Raw genomic sequence first — 15,806 nt, forward strand, 5'->3', positions numbered from 1 at the left:
AATTTTTTGTGTTAGAATCAAAACTGTAATTTGGAAAGATGGATACTATTTCCCATAAGCCATAGAATATGAAGAAACTGAGGACTGCAGTGAAGGGAAGTCACTGGTTTATTTATAATTCCAGTTTTCAGTCATAATGACATTTTAAAAATTCAGACAAAATAGGACAAATAGAGTAGCTGCTAAAAAGGCAAACCTGAAAGAATTTGTGCTACTAAGGTAGTCAGCAGTTTCTTCCTTGACTGGGAAGTCAAACCCAAGGGTTATGTTGAATTCCTGCCAATTCTTTACTTGCAATTTCTGGAAAATAATTTAAGATCTCTCCTAATTTATGTCAAGAAAGAGAAAATTGTAAAGTCCCATCAGTGCACAGAGTAAGATTTTCTGTACTGAGAGGTATTCATATCTGATGCTAGGGAATTACACTTATTTGTTAACATTATTCACTCTCTGGACACAAAAGGTCCATGACACTTCTCAATTCCACAGGAGGCATTAGGGCTGATCTTGATCCTTACCACTCCTTTGCTTCCAGGCTCTTTGGTGACATGGGGGGGTGAGTCTTATCACAGAAGACAGATTAGCTGAGGCTGTTGGGCTCAGCCTGACAAAACAACATCCATGAGGACATAGATCACTGGAAAACCAGGTGGGAAGAAGTAAGCAGTGGCATGTGACCACCAAGGAAGTTAAGACCAAAAGCTAACAAACAGCATAAACATAACAAATAGCTGTGAACCAGCCATTTAGCCTGGAAAGAGGGAAAAAGCTGAAAACTTCCATAAAGGTGCAATGAAGGTGCAGCACAGTTTTGTAAGAAGAAGCAGAAGTGGGGAAAAAACATGGATGTGTCCAGTGGGAGACACTACACCAGTGTCCACCCATCAGCTTTGAGGTCAGCTGGCATGGAAGGGACATAACACTGCCAGGTGTGTCTGACTGCCACAACAGGGCAGTGGTCCTTGATCTGCCTTTCAGAAGAGACTGATGGCTGAGTGGAAGGAGTGGTGAACTGTTTTAGCAAGCCAGCAGAGAAGATTATTTCCAGCACTTCAGCCTGGCGATACTTCAATTGTTAACAGAGACACAGCCTTGGTGTCTCCTCTCCCATACTCCCTTTGAATTTTGAGAACAGAGCCAACACACCTTTTTTCACAGGGACATTAAATATACAAAACAATAACCTCATATTTCACACACTTTGTCCCAGCTCACAGGGCAGTAATTGAAAAGCAAGAGAAAACAACTACAGCTCTTCATGCTGCAGGAGTTACATCTGTTATTTGACTAATTAGTGACACATAATAACCCGTAAGTGCCTTGGCAATACAAAAGCTGCTTTAATTCTGGCCAGTCTCCATGAAAACATCCCAAGCTCACTTTCCATTTGCAACTGCAGAGTTAGGTATAGATATCAATGCTGGGAAGCAATGCATCCGTGTAATAATGCACTTTAAGGAAGAGAGGGAATAAAATTGCTCTGAACGGACAGGCATATATGTCTTGCATAGTTCTATTTGCAACCAGGAGGAAGTTTAGTTTCTTGCTTCATGGGACACATGACCAGTCCTATTTTAATCCAATGGACTAGGTAGGCACTCAGAGGAGAGCCCAAAGTGCAGAGGAGATGGAAGGGCTTCATCATCTGGATCACCTAGCACTGGGAAGACCCAGGATCTCTGATCTTTTTATGCTTGTTTGATTTGTTTGTGTTTTGCTTTTAGGTAAAAGTGTTTACCCAGCACTCTTCATTTAGATGGTGACTGATCTTATCTGGTACTAAGGAAGAAAAGCATGATCACAGCAGAAACTGGCTGTTTTGAGTTAATATTTTTTTTACATGTATCGATTACAACGTCAAAGATTCAAAATCAATTCACTTAAATGTCACTCCAGAAAAAAAATATCTGTCAGTATAATGGAATATTGCCAAACTAGAGGGAAAAAAAACCAACACCTGAGAGCCTCTATCCCTGAAGGCAGGAATGCACATAGTGCCAATAAGAGAACACTGCTTTGATATCAACAACAAAAAGAAAGATGAAAAATAGATTAGCAATACATTCTATTTTGGCAATATTTTATTAAAACATACGATCAATTCAGAAATTATCTAAAATTCTCACTGCAAAATTTTCTGACTCATTTCACAACTTCCCCAACTCTTTTCTTGCATCCTCTTTTTCCTGTTGTAGTCCTATAAGCTTACTGTCCTTCTGTTATCCCAACAACATCCTACACATTTCCTTCGTTCTCTGGGATACAGGCTAACCACCATCTCTGCAGGGATTTAGTGACAATACCCTCCTCCTCATTGCTCCAGCAAGTGCTAAACCAACATCTGCATTCCCTGAAGTTGCAAGTGTGTTCTGGACCCTGCTGTGAAGGTACCTCAGAAACTGCAGAAGTGTCCCTGCTTTTTTTTCCCCTTCCTCTCTTTGTAATCAGTAACTGAATAGGTAAATCTATCAAAGTGATAAAACCAAAACAGGGCAATTTGCTTTTCACTTAAGTTACAGGAATCAGTATAATTTTGGGTTTTGGCTGCTCACATAATGGATTATTGATGTCTTTGACATTGGTCTGCTCCTTGGAATCAACAAATTCTCCATATACCAGACATTGTCTTCAATGTAATCATCAGAAATAGATGGTGCTGAGGAAAATACCAGAAGAGGAACTGCTTACCAAATACCTTTCAACTGCTTCAAGTCTAGATTTTGGGTAGGTTGGATGTGATGTGATGCTTAGCCTGACCCTTGTTTTCCATCCACTGGTTTAATTCATCCCCAACTGACCCATGATTATGAATTAATCTGTGGACTTTTTATACAGTTGCTGGATCTTTTGCACTCTTTCTCATAGAGCATAAAACAACAATCCCTTGACCTGAAATATAACTGTTCAAAATTATAACTCCCAATGCAGGAGGGAAGAAGTCTGAGCTCCCACTAAGCAAGTTTATGTTTCTCTGTTGCCTTTCTTAGGTGTTCCTCTTTGTCTTTTCATCCTGCAACCTCAGGGCCTGCCATGATATTTTGTCTCCAGAATATAGCCCAGAAAGAGGGGGAGTCAACAGAGAGAGGTTTTCCTGGTGGTCATGATGAATGTAATCATAGAATGGTTTTGGCTGAAAGGGACCTTAAAGATTATCTTGTTTCAACCACCTGCCATGGGCAGGGACACCTTGTACCAGACCAGTTTGCTCAGAGCCCCATCCAACCTGGCCTTGAACACTTCCAGTGATGGGGCAGTCACAGCTTCTCTGGGAAACCTCTGGCAGGGCATCACCACCTGCACAGTAAAGAATTTCTTCCTAATATCTAATCTAAACCTACTCTCTTTCAGTTTGAAGTCATTCCCTCTTGTCCTGTCACACCATGCCCTTGCAAAAAGTCCCCCTCCAACCCTCTTGTGAGCCCCCTTTAGGTATTGCATATTTAGGAGTACCTAAAGGAATAGGAATATCCTTGAGGAATAAGGAGATACTTCAGGAATAGATTGTATCCTTTGCACAATTTGCAAAAATTAAAAGCCATTATTCTACTGCGTGAGTAACATCACATGGATCACACTGAGCTGCTACAGTTTGGTTCAAGAGTGTGAACAGCTGTGGCTCGAAGAACCCTTTGACTCTGAGTGTCCTACTGAACACACCTGGGTCATCATTTCACTGGACTTTGCAATTAATGGAGATCCAAGTTTATACTGTGCTACCAGTGGCTGCAGGCTCAGGATCAAATCTTTGGAGCTGTCCACTAAGGCAGAACTGCATAAAACCCTCTGTTGTTTCCTCTCAAGTCTGTATGGTCTATGATTTTTCCTAAAAGATCAGAGAATTCTTAATTTCAGAGATGAGTCTGGTTACCATATCAACAGAGCAAATTTTTCAGTGGTTCAGTAGTACAAAAGGTTAACATCAAAACCCCAACCAAAATAGTTCTTAACAGTGGGGTTTTTGCCAGAGAAGGCTCTATGTTCAAATCAAAGTAACTGTACTTTTAGACATACTTAGGTGTTGAAATTAAACTTCATAACTACAGATTTTTTATTTTTACTTTGAAGTGTTTCACTAAGAAAATGTGGGAATGAAATAGTTAATGTGTTTTTTAGTCAGCAAAGCAACAGAATACAGTCAAGACAAATTTGACAGCCCTCATTTCCATGTCTGGATGCAAAATGGACTTGCTGCCCGACTCCAGTCTGGACAAAGCATCATTGCTGATGATAGAAAGGGGTTTTCTCATTCCCAAAAGGTTTTGTGGCCTTGGACACTGATGGGTGGTCAGAAGGAAGCAATTGCTGGGCTGGGGATCTCTCTCAGTCCAGCCCTGTGTCCTTGCCATACACAGGATGTACAAATGGTGCCAGTGGGACACCGATTCATTTTGGCAGGACCCCAGTGGGTGCTTTGTTGCTCCTCACCACCTCAGGTTGCCTTCAGGGCACTTCTAGCAGCCTTGAACCAGTCTCTGATAGGCAAAATGCTTATTGCTGACTAGTTAGAATATCAAAATGTTGTGGTTTATTTATTTATTTATTTATTTATTTATTTATTTATTTATTTATTTCTGGGGACAAAAATGGGTTGAAAAAGGTTGAACAGACTCTCATGCAAGTGTGCTGGCAGAAGGATTCTTCCATCTTCCTACATAGAGTCCTTCTCTGGGGCCCTTGCTCCTGGCATCTAGAAAAGCTTCCATGGCTTCCATGCAGGTGGTTGCAGGAGGACTTGGTGTTGCTCTGCTCCTTTAACCTTTAGACATGGCAAAGGAGCTGTGTTGCCGACACATCCACCCTCCAGGGAATTCCCCAACTGATTGAAGCTGGGCCAAGAAAGTGAGTCAGAACTGCAGCAAAGGCTGCTCCTGCCTCCTGCCAGCCAGCGAGGAGAGGCTTAATAGACATGGGGAAGCATTAGGGATGTTTTAGGCTCCCTCACTGCAGGGGAGGTGACAGCTATGGAAGCAACCCATTTTTAGCAGCAGGACAGAATCCTGACTTGAAATTCTCTTTCTGGGGAAGTCAAGCAGGCAAGTTCTGTGTAGGTCTGTTGAATTTGCTTGAAAATGGGTTGCAGGGGAATGAAGCTTGCTGTGAAACAAGTAGCTTTACCAAGAAATGAGAGGAATGGCTTAAATGTTGAAAAACTGGTTTTGACTTAAATGAAAATATGGATTTTTTTTATTTTTTATTTTTTTTTTTTAGAAACAGCAGCTCATGTCAAAATTCTTTAGGTTGAAGAAATCAAAGGACATTAATAATGTAAAATGAAGTTAACGTGTTTTAGTCTGGTGCAAAATGGATCATTTGGAGGGGGTTTCTTGTTATTTTCTTTGATTGAAAAGAATAATTATCTTTGGACTGAACCAATAGTTCCTTTCTTTCTCCCTTCCTGTCACTTTTGTGGACTGATCATTGAAATTTAACATTATTCACAGAGTTTTCCAAAAGAATCACAAGACTGTCTCTACTCTGGAAATGAAATAAATTGTGTCTTTTATTTATTCTTTTTTCTTGAGCTCTATAGCTATATTATTATTATTACTATTATTATTATTACTATTACTATTATTGCTGTGCCTAGGAGTAGATCAGGTTTCAGTTTGTAGCCTAATGATGGGAACAAAATAGAGGCCAGAAATTGTTAGTGATGAGCAAAAAATTGTGTCCTGCAAGCAATTTATTTTAAGCAATACCTAAATGTCTGGGGTCAGTCATTAGAGGCAACTACTACATTTTTCAGTGTTGTTATCTAGCCTGCCATCATGAGGGAAATGGAAGGACATTTGATGACAAACGAGAGACCAGTTAAGATGAATTCCTTTCAAATCTGCAGAGTATTTAATCCATTCTTAAATGAAGCCACCCATAATTAAAAACCTTCCATAACACACATAGGAATCCAAGAGAAGCTGATTAATTGTTAATGAGGTTCCTTCACTTACCAGACAGATTGGAAGAGGGGAGGAAGCAAAGCTAGAGGCAGAAGCTGGCACTGTTGTGCAAATGCAATGCAACTTTACCGTCTGCCAGACCAAACGTCTGCTATGTGGCTTCTTGTCCAAGCCCTGTGGCACAGTCCGTTTGGCCCATTAGAGAAGTGATTTCTGCTTATCCCATAATTTCAGACAGCAGATGAGACAAAAAATTGCCCCAACTTGACTGACGTTTCTGGAAATTGTAGAATAAGGTTTTTGTCACCACACTGCTAAATTCATGCTTAGCTGGACAAAACGACGGACAGCTTTTAAAGTGTTCAGACACATTGTCCATTTACATTGTAAATGTGATGTTTTCAGCAAATATCCAGCTTGTTACGTACACGCATAGATCTGATGACACTGACATCAGAACAGGCATCCAAACAGGCAGCACAGTCTACCTCGAAGGGGAAAAGCAAGAACTACAGGTGGTTCCACATGGGAAGTGCATGTAAAGAAGGGTGTCCTGTTTCAGAGTAGAACACTGGAAGTAGGCTCATGGACGCTGAATTTGCTGCACCCTTTCAGTTACTGCATATTTTGCCTTCTTCCCAACTATTTTTTGTTTTTCTCTAAATAAATAAATTCTAAACTCCTCCATTCATTTTGACCATGCAAGAGTCAAAATACTCATTATTGTGCAAATTTCTACACATTTTTACAATCTCTGCTTAGTTTCGTGGCTGTTATGGCACAGCTTTCACAGGAAATGAAGCTCAGACCTTGGAAAATGTAGAAATGTCTAATAATTTTTTTTTTCTCTCTCTAAAGTATTATGAGTTTTAGTCTATATAGCTGAACATTTCCCAAAGCAAGAAAAAAATGTTTTGTGCCCTGTTTTTGTTCCTGGAGTGTATTTTTGTTGTAGAGAATGTATGTTTGGAGCATAACATTCGAGAAGAGCAGCTGAAATGAGTCTTTAAATCTTGGGTATTGTTTGAAAATAAACTTGGAAGGTGGAACAGGCTTTAAAAACGTGTCCTAATATGTTGTTTATGTTCTGCTTCTTGAGTTCTGAGATGTCTAACTGAATGAGAGCCATAGACATAGTCACAGTTTAGTATTAAACCAGTCAAAGTATACACTTGAAAGTTTACTTCTGGACGAGATTCTTGGTAGTTCTGCATTTGTAATTATCCTATTAAATGAATGAAAAATGCATGTTAGAATAATTCATTGAAGATAATTGGGGGAAGTATTTGTTGTTCCCAAATTGTCCAGCACATTGCAGTAAAACGAAATTCATGGCACGTCTGTTCAAACAGTGTAAACAATGCTGAGCAAAGCTATTCCAACACAGGGAGGTGCCTCCTGCAATTTCATTATGGGGAGCTGTGACTGAGACTGGAGACATACATTTATTAATTTCATATTATTTATTTATTTATAATTTTTAAATTTTTTTTTCTTGGATGAATAGTGGAAGATAACAGGCATGTCACAGTGATGTAGCATTAAGAGTTCTGGTGATGTCATGGCTGAGTCACAGCAGTCAGAGCATCGGTGGTGGCCGTGTCCAGGGAGTTTTTGGTGCCTTGGGTGTCACACGATGGGTCTAAACAGAGTTGTTCCAGAGTAGGGTAGCAAAGTAGCAGGCAGAATGAGAGGGCAGGGCAGGGGAGGACTGGGCAGGGACTGCCATGGAGATGGAGGGTGACAAGGCTGGGCCAGAATGGGTGTCTCCTGTGCATCAGGGAGACATGGATTGGACAACCTTGACATGAGGCTGGGAGAGCCTCAGGCAGGGAGTCAGGGCTGCCCCATGGGCATGGGGGATTGTGATCCTGTCTTTGAGAGCAGCATTCCCAGACAGGGATATGATCAGATGATGGCATGCACCTGTTCTCTCCTTCCCCATCGCCCTGCTGGAGAGCATTGAGGCCTTCTACAAGGACAATGACCCAAAGTTAAGGAAGCCCATAAAGCCCTCGCCACTGCCCTGGTGCTACAGGCACCTGGAAGCTCTTCATAGCCTTGGGCCAAGGCAGCTTCATACCACCCACTCTCTCTGTGTGAAACTTGTCTCAAAATAAAGCTTGAGATTCATGATTTTTTTGCTGGTGGAAAGGCAGGCAGGCATGTTGTGTGAGGAGTGGCTCAGGACTCTGAGGTTTTTCAGTTTGGAGACAAGGAGGCTGAGGGACAATCTCATTGCTCTCTACAGGTTTGTGAGGAGGGGAACTGGAGAAGGAAGTGCTGTGCTCTTACCCCTGGGATCCTGAGACAGGATTAGTTTGAAGGACTCAACGGTGCACCAGAGGAGGTTTAAATTGGACATTAGGAACCTTTTTTTTACCAAGATGGTGCTCCAGCACTGGAATAGGCTTTCTAGAGAGGTGATCAATGCCCCAGTGTTTAAGACATTTGGATAATGCCCTTAACAAAATGTTTTAACTTTTGGTCAGGCGTGGTGTGGTCAGGCAGTTGGACTAGATGATAGTTGTAGGTCACTTCCAGCTGAACTATTCTTACTATATTTCTATTCTAAATATACTGTAAAACCCAGTACCTTGTCTCTTAATGTCCAAAAAAAAGAGAAATTAAATTAAGTTTTATGAAGTTGTAAGCATATGTATGGGGGTCAACCTTCCACAAATATATATAATTTTTGATTCAGATAAAGATCTAAGCATGATTGGAACACGACCTGCTAAAACTGCAAAAGCAAGTCCCTTGCTTTTCTTCTGCTTTTTTCTGCCCTCTGTAGCATTAGTTATGTTTGTTCTTTGGAAACATGTTTTCCATTTTAAAAATTCTTATTAAAATAAATAGGTTCTAATAAATAGGCTTTTATGTTTAAAAGGCCTTTCTGCTTTCATGATTTCTGCAACATCTAGCCCGGCAGTTTAAGTTCATCTCTGTTCAAGGTTTGAGGTGCTATTAAAGTGAGCACATTCATTGTATTTTTCAGTGAGTATTTACACTATCATCTTAAATTGTTACAGAACTGGTTTTAATGGTGACTTCTGACAAAACACTTCGATTTCCCTTTGTTATGTATATGCAATCAAGGCACTACTGAAAGCTCAGTGTTTGGAGAGGATTTAAATTATTTCAGCCTTATCAGAAAACATGCAAAAATGGCATACAATAGATGAAGAATTCACTATAAAATGAATGAAATCCCAGCTCCAAAGTGCACACACCCCATTAACAGCTGGTATGTTGTACTGACATTGTAGCTGCTCGCTGGCTGACACTGAGCTGTACCTTGTATTGCACCGATTCCACTTTGAGAGATTCCTGATCATTTTGCAGCATTAGCAAGATCAAACCCTGTGAAATGACAGAAGCCAATTACATAAACACAAGTCCTCCCAGATACAGTCTAGCAAAGATAAAGCTGCAATCCATCTTCACCCATGGTGGCTTTATGGCACACACTTGTGCACTTAACCTGGTTCCCATGGATCTGGAGGGCTCTTTCCCTGCATGGCTATGCCAGCAGCCCAGTTAAGAGCAGGATTTAACATGAGAGAAACTTTATGAATCTGAACTTATTTAAAATTATTCTGCTTTGATTTTCAACTTCCTTTTTCTTGCAGTAGAAAAATTATTTGGAAGCTTTTCCAACAGCAGGAAACATAATTCTGCGAATTATTTTTTATCCGTTGATAAAAATAATTCCTATAAAATTCAGCAATGAACTGCTTTTGGAAGTGTAGCTTGAAGCAATGAATCACTGCCTTTTTAAAGACATAAGTAGGATACAGAGAAGATGTTCTTAACATTAAAATACTTGTTGCAATCTAAAGGAATATCAGAGTAAGAGCTCAAATTGGGAGAAATTATTTCTTGAGGTTTAGGGTTTTATGCATAAAAAAAGTCAAGGATAGCATATTATTTTGTACAACTGTCTCTGACACTTGACTTTTGGGAACAAGTAGACTAAAACAATCCCCAGGGTGACTTTGCCACTTCCCTGAGGCATAAATTTACTGTAATGTTTTTGCTCCTTACTGTTAGTAGATATTTTTAAAAAGAGGAGAGATTTTCTCAGTTAAGCATCTCTCCTACTATTATTTTTGAGCTGTGAAAGATATGTAGCTTCTAGTATGAGAGAGCAAGTGTAACCCACATGGTCTGGATGGCGTCTCAGCTTCAGAGAGCCTGAGGCAAGGTAGGCAACCAGGTAGGGAGAGACATCAATGTAATTTTTTAATGCAGCACCATTTTCTTAATAAATGTTTTCTCAAGGTCTTATTTTTTTTCTCCCTAAGAAATGTATTCTTTGTCATTCTGATACGGATGGGAGCTTATTAGTGCTGTTTATCCTACTTAGCAGCAGCCTTCCTCCATCTTATGGGTTCTACAGGGCTCTCTTACCCCAGGAGCAATAGCAACTGAAGCTTTGTATCACCCTCAATAGTTACTTCTGCCCCCTTAAAAATGCAAGATAATTGAGATGGCTGGGGAAAAAAAGAAAGAAAAAAGAAAGAAAGAAATTTGGGACTTGAGGGGAAGGACAATTTAGAGTAGACACATCCACAGCCAGAAGGGGAAGATCAAAGTATGCAAGTTGGAAGGGCTTTAGGAAACAAGTTGAATGACGAAGCATCTTTGGGGAAAAAAAGTTTGGGAACCCTTGAAAAAAAGAGGAATGTCAATTAAAGTTAGGGAGAAATTAATTGAATGAATGTGTGAGGAAGAGAGAGACATCAAGATTTACTTGAGTACCTGAAGCACAGCCCAGATCAATTACTTGCTGTTGTCAGCATCATCAGTGCAGTGTAAGAAAGATTGAATGCATGCTATAAAATGCACTGTTTAACAAAGTTCAAGCTATTAAGTAATTAGAATATAATGTGTGAACATGCTGAATATGCTTATTTAAATGTAAATGTTTATTCACTGTTTATTTTTAGTGCAGAAAAATTATCCACCTTATTAGTTGTCCTTGCTCTTTCATATTCTGCTGATCTATTGGATGCCTCTAAGCTGACATTCAGAGGGAGCTGCTCCTTTATCAGTGGCATCCAGGGACTCTTCTTGAAAGGTGCAAAGTAATGGCAAAGGAAACAAATGCAAGGTAGGTAATAAATATACTTTTCTTCAGTGGGCTGAGGGAACAGCAATATTACATCTCCACTTACAGAGAGATCACTGTGGCCATCTGTCAGTGATCTTATGGGACAAAGCCTGAATGCCAAATCATGAAGTCAGATTTAGGTTGGAAGGGACCTTTAGAGATCATGTAGTTCAAACGTCCCTGTTGTAGACAGGACCCTGTCCAGAACAACCCTTCCACACCAGGTTGCTCAAAGTCCCATCCAACCTGGTCTCAACACTTCCTGGGATGGGGCAACCACAACATCTCTGGGCAACCTGCGCCAGTGCCTCACCATCCTCACAGTAAATAATTTCTTCCTAATATCCAGTCTTCACCTACTCTCTTTCAGTTTAAATCCATCCCCCCTTGTCCTATAACTACATGCCCTCGTAAAAATCGCTCACCAATCAACATTACTCATATACTTGGAAAGATTAGCTACAGGAGTAAGCGGCATTGTTAGTAAATAGGGAAATAGCTCATTCAAAGGAGAAAAACATTTGAAGTTATGCTGTTTGTTGCTGGCACTCTGCAGAGCCAGCTGTCCTGGATCTGCCACTGGCAAATTGCATGGCTTCAGGTTGATCATTTCACCTTGCTGTGTGAAGTCATGGCAAAGCACTTCTCATGCACAGATATCAAAGCCATAACTACTGTTAATTCCCAAAAAAAAACCCCCACAATTTTGCTCCAAATTATGGCCTCTGAAGCAATCATGAAAGGTGAAGTACAGTTTGTGTGCAGGGTTTTTCTGATGTTAACACATGCTCATCCAGTAACTGGCAGAATTAGACAGAATTTTTTTCTTGATGTGGTTAGTCCTACTGATTTTGTTAATCCTAGAAGGGAGGCCAAAAAAAATGTCACCTGCCTGAAAAAAAAAAAGTAAACATAGACAGTGTCCAGTAACACAGAAAATAAATCTGGATACAGATTTCAGGGTAGGGGTGTGTCATATTTAAAATCACATAGTGAGGAGCCAGATTTAGTTCTAAGGTCTTTATTTAAAGGTCTCTGATGTTCTTAGTCTTTTGTGACTGCAAGCTATTCACCACGTTTCAGATTCTGAAAAGGACAACAGCCACTCTGTCAGTAATACCTCCTGTCTCACGTAGTCTCTAAAGTCTCTTAATCTTGCTTACAAAAGAGATGATCTGTACTTAGTTGGAGGTTAGTATCAGAAAGGAACAGTTGAACATGAAAATACTATTCCCACAAGAACCTTAACGTCATAACTAAAAGCCATGTCAAGATTTCACCACAGTCTAAGCTGGATGCTCTAACAAATAAGAGGAGGGATACCAGGTGATACAGAGTAAGCCTCAGAGAGGAGAGCAGGTACTAAAGCTCCTACTCTGTTACAGACTTTCTGTGTGATTTGAATACCAGCATCTCTGTCTACATCTCCTCTAGAAAATTAACCAGTGACAGGGAATATCACTGAGCACTGGAACTTGATCCCATCTACTGTTAAGTGCTTGGCATGGTTCTGTCAGAACAGTCTCTGGGAAATGTCATAACATTTCCCAAACACTGTCTGGAAGTTAAAAAAGACCAAGGAGCATTCCTAGAATAAATTCCACTTATTTCTACAATAAATTAGGTTGGAAGAGAGTTCTGGAAATCACCTGATCTAACCCTGATGTTTGAAACAGGTCCAGTTAGAGCAAGGTACTCAGAGGTTGTTCCCAGTCAAAATCTAAATATCTCCAAGGATGGGCTTTTCACAGCCTCTCTTGCCTCCTCTGTAAGGTATTTAATTGCTCTCAGGGTAGAACAGTTTTTCATAGGCAATTTACATTTTTTTTGTCAATTCCTAGTTTTCCTATAATTGTAAGAACACCCCAAAGGCAGCTTGGATGCATTATCCTGTTCTGGAGGATAAAGGGGGCTAACAATATGCATACATGCAGAATTTATCACTTGGTCCAAAGGCTAGAGAACAAGTTAATAGAGATATAACCTCCAAGTCTTGGCTCCCATTGGTAATTTCAGTGTAATGGCACTTAATTGGAGGACTCAGATCCCATCATTGCTGCTGAACGAGTGGGTACCACCAGGGACAAGTGCTTGTGCATAGGTATGCAGAACACATACTGAAAAGTGAGTAATTCACTTTGGGGAATGAAAAACTAAAAATGCATTCATCTGTCTTTGCATCATTAAAAATCGCTCTTTTTTTTTTATTATTTTTTTTTAAATCAGCATGTCCAGAACCAGTAACTCTTAAGTCCTATTAAACGCTTAATAACATGCAGTTTGAGCCAACCAACTGCAATAAGACAAGCAACTAAACAAACAATATTTTGGGGGCCTTTGGGTTATGTTAAGTCTGCGTGGGAACATTTTAAAATATTCAGAAAGATGGAGAGTTTTATTGGCAGATGAAACCTGCCTTTTGCACTGTGTTCCTCTGCAGTGCTACTAGGAAAACTCTGGCCACAGAGAGGGCATGACTGGAGGACATGTGTGGGACCAGCTCTTATATAAAGACCAGCACAAAATCTATGTACAAATTCAATGGTGGACTGGGCCTAGTGCAATTTTCTGCACATGTATCTTGGAATATTTGCAAACAAAACCAGCTGATACAGTGGGTGATGATGCTGGGCATACCAGTGGAAGATAGTGATTGTTTCAGGCAGCATTAAAAGGATAAATTTCTTATTTTAGAATAGAAATTCACCAACAGACCTTACACTGTTGTCACACAGCTGAGCACACACCTCGTTCCAGTGAGCACTGCATACACAATACGTAAATATGTCATTATAAAGACACCTGCCACACACCACGAGAAAGTAATGTGAAAGAAGCTTAGAAGGGAGATGCATATGAAGCAGTTTGGGCAAATGCATGTACTTGCAGTCTCTCTGAGCTGGGGAACCAACCTTGTCCTTTACAGGGTGTCAGATGATGGGTGCATCCAGTTCTGATGGATCATCTATAGCCTGGGTTGGAGGTATCTACGGTGCCTTGAAGGATTTCATGTTTGGTGTCTCAGTGCTTTGGCCACTACTGTCAAGATGTTGTTAGTTTTTGGGCAGAAATACTCTAATTTCAAGAAGACTATCAATAGGATTCAACTAGGCACTCAGATTATATAAATCCTGCTGCATAGAGAGAAAACTTTGGGTAAAAAACAGATGGAAAAGACTCAGACAAAAAATTATGTTTGCTGTTTTTCAGTAAATACTGTTTCTTAATAAAAGACATTCTGGAATGATTCTTTAGGGAAAATTCTTTGGCAGTAGAGGATGACAAGAGACCGATTATATGCTCTGCAGCACTAGGAAAGTGATCTCTTCCCTCTCTGTTTTGATTAAAAATATAGACTTTTCTTTGCTTCTGTTTTTGTAAACACATTTATAGGGTACACTTTATAAAAACCATGTACAGCAAGATGGACTTTCCCAATGATCATTATTTCCCCTGAAATTTCTTACAGACTATCTGGAGGCTGTTGTTTCTATGTGATGTATTTTGCCTCAGCTATAAATAAACCCTGCAGCTGTAGCCCTGATGGTCTGCAGGTCTTCCACTTTGTTCTTATACAGGGAATATCTTTTTTGACATGTAATCCCCCTTAGATCTAGGACCTAAAGACCAAGACACCATTATCTTGTACCATTTGATTTTATTTAAATCTGTGGGAATTGGATGTGAAGTGCAGCTTCTTGCTGGTCAGCACTGGAAAGGATTCAACCAGATCTAATTGGAAAATAGGAATTAAGGGAGGTGTGTGAGAGGCAGAAGGAATCCTGTCACAGACAGCAGAAAGAATTACAAAACCATGCCTTTTCTTATTTTTAAAATATGACAAGAATGTCAGCAGATCCTTGTAATTTTATTGCATCTTGTCTGAAAGGAAAATCCATTGTTTGAGTTGTAATCACTTCCAGTCACACTGAAAACACAAAGCTGGGGGATTTTGCTGAGAGTATAAGTTTGAAGATTTTAAAAGAGAAAGATAAGAGGGAGAAGTACACCAAGATCCTATGAAAATGCCATTTTCTGACCTCTAAATAGTTTCAGGTTGGTGCAATTATTCCACAGTCATACTGAGAAATCTCGGGAAAAGATCAGCACTCATTTGTGCTGCACATGGAAACAAAACCAGACCTGGGGCAGTGTTGATAATCAGGCAATTATTTGTCCAAAGTCACAGGTAAAATGACGCATTTGACACCGTCTTCCATAGCATTCTCCTGAAAAAGCTGGTAGCCCATGGCTTGGACAGGGGCACTCTGCTGGGTTAGGAACTGGCTGCATGGCTGGACCCAGAGAGTGCTGGTGAACGGGGCTGCATCCAGCTGGCAGCTGGTCACCAATGGTGTCCCCCAGGGATCAGTGCTGGACCCAGTCCTGTTTAACATCTTTATCGATAATTTGGATGAGGGGATTGAGTCCATCATCAGCAAATTTGCAGACGACACCAAGTTGGGAGGGAGTGTTGACCTGCTGGAAGGCAGGAGGGCTCTGCAGAGGGATCTGGATAGGCTGGAAAGTTGGGCTGATTCCAACGGGTGAAGTTCAACAAGGCCAAGTGCCGGGTCCTGCACTTTGACCACAACAACCCCCTGCAGCGCTACAGGCTGGGCACAGAGTGGCTGGAGAGCAGCCAGGCAGAAAGGGATCTGGGGGTGCTGATTGACAGGAGGCTGAACATGAGCCAGCAGTGTGCCCAGGTGGCCAAGAAGGCCAATGGCATCCTGGCCTGCATCAAGAACAGTGTGGCCAGCAGGAGCAGGGAAGTGATCCTTCCCCTGTAC

This window comes from Empidonax traillii, unplaced genomic scaffold (genome assembly GCF_003031625.1).
Source record: "Empidonax traillii isolate 1590-97213 ecotype Southwest subspecies unplaced genomic scaffold, ASM303162v1 scaffold1038:size248295, whole genome shotgun sequence".
NCBI lineage: Eukaryota > Metazoa > Chordata > Aves > Passeriformes > Tyrannidae > Empidonax > Empidonax traillii.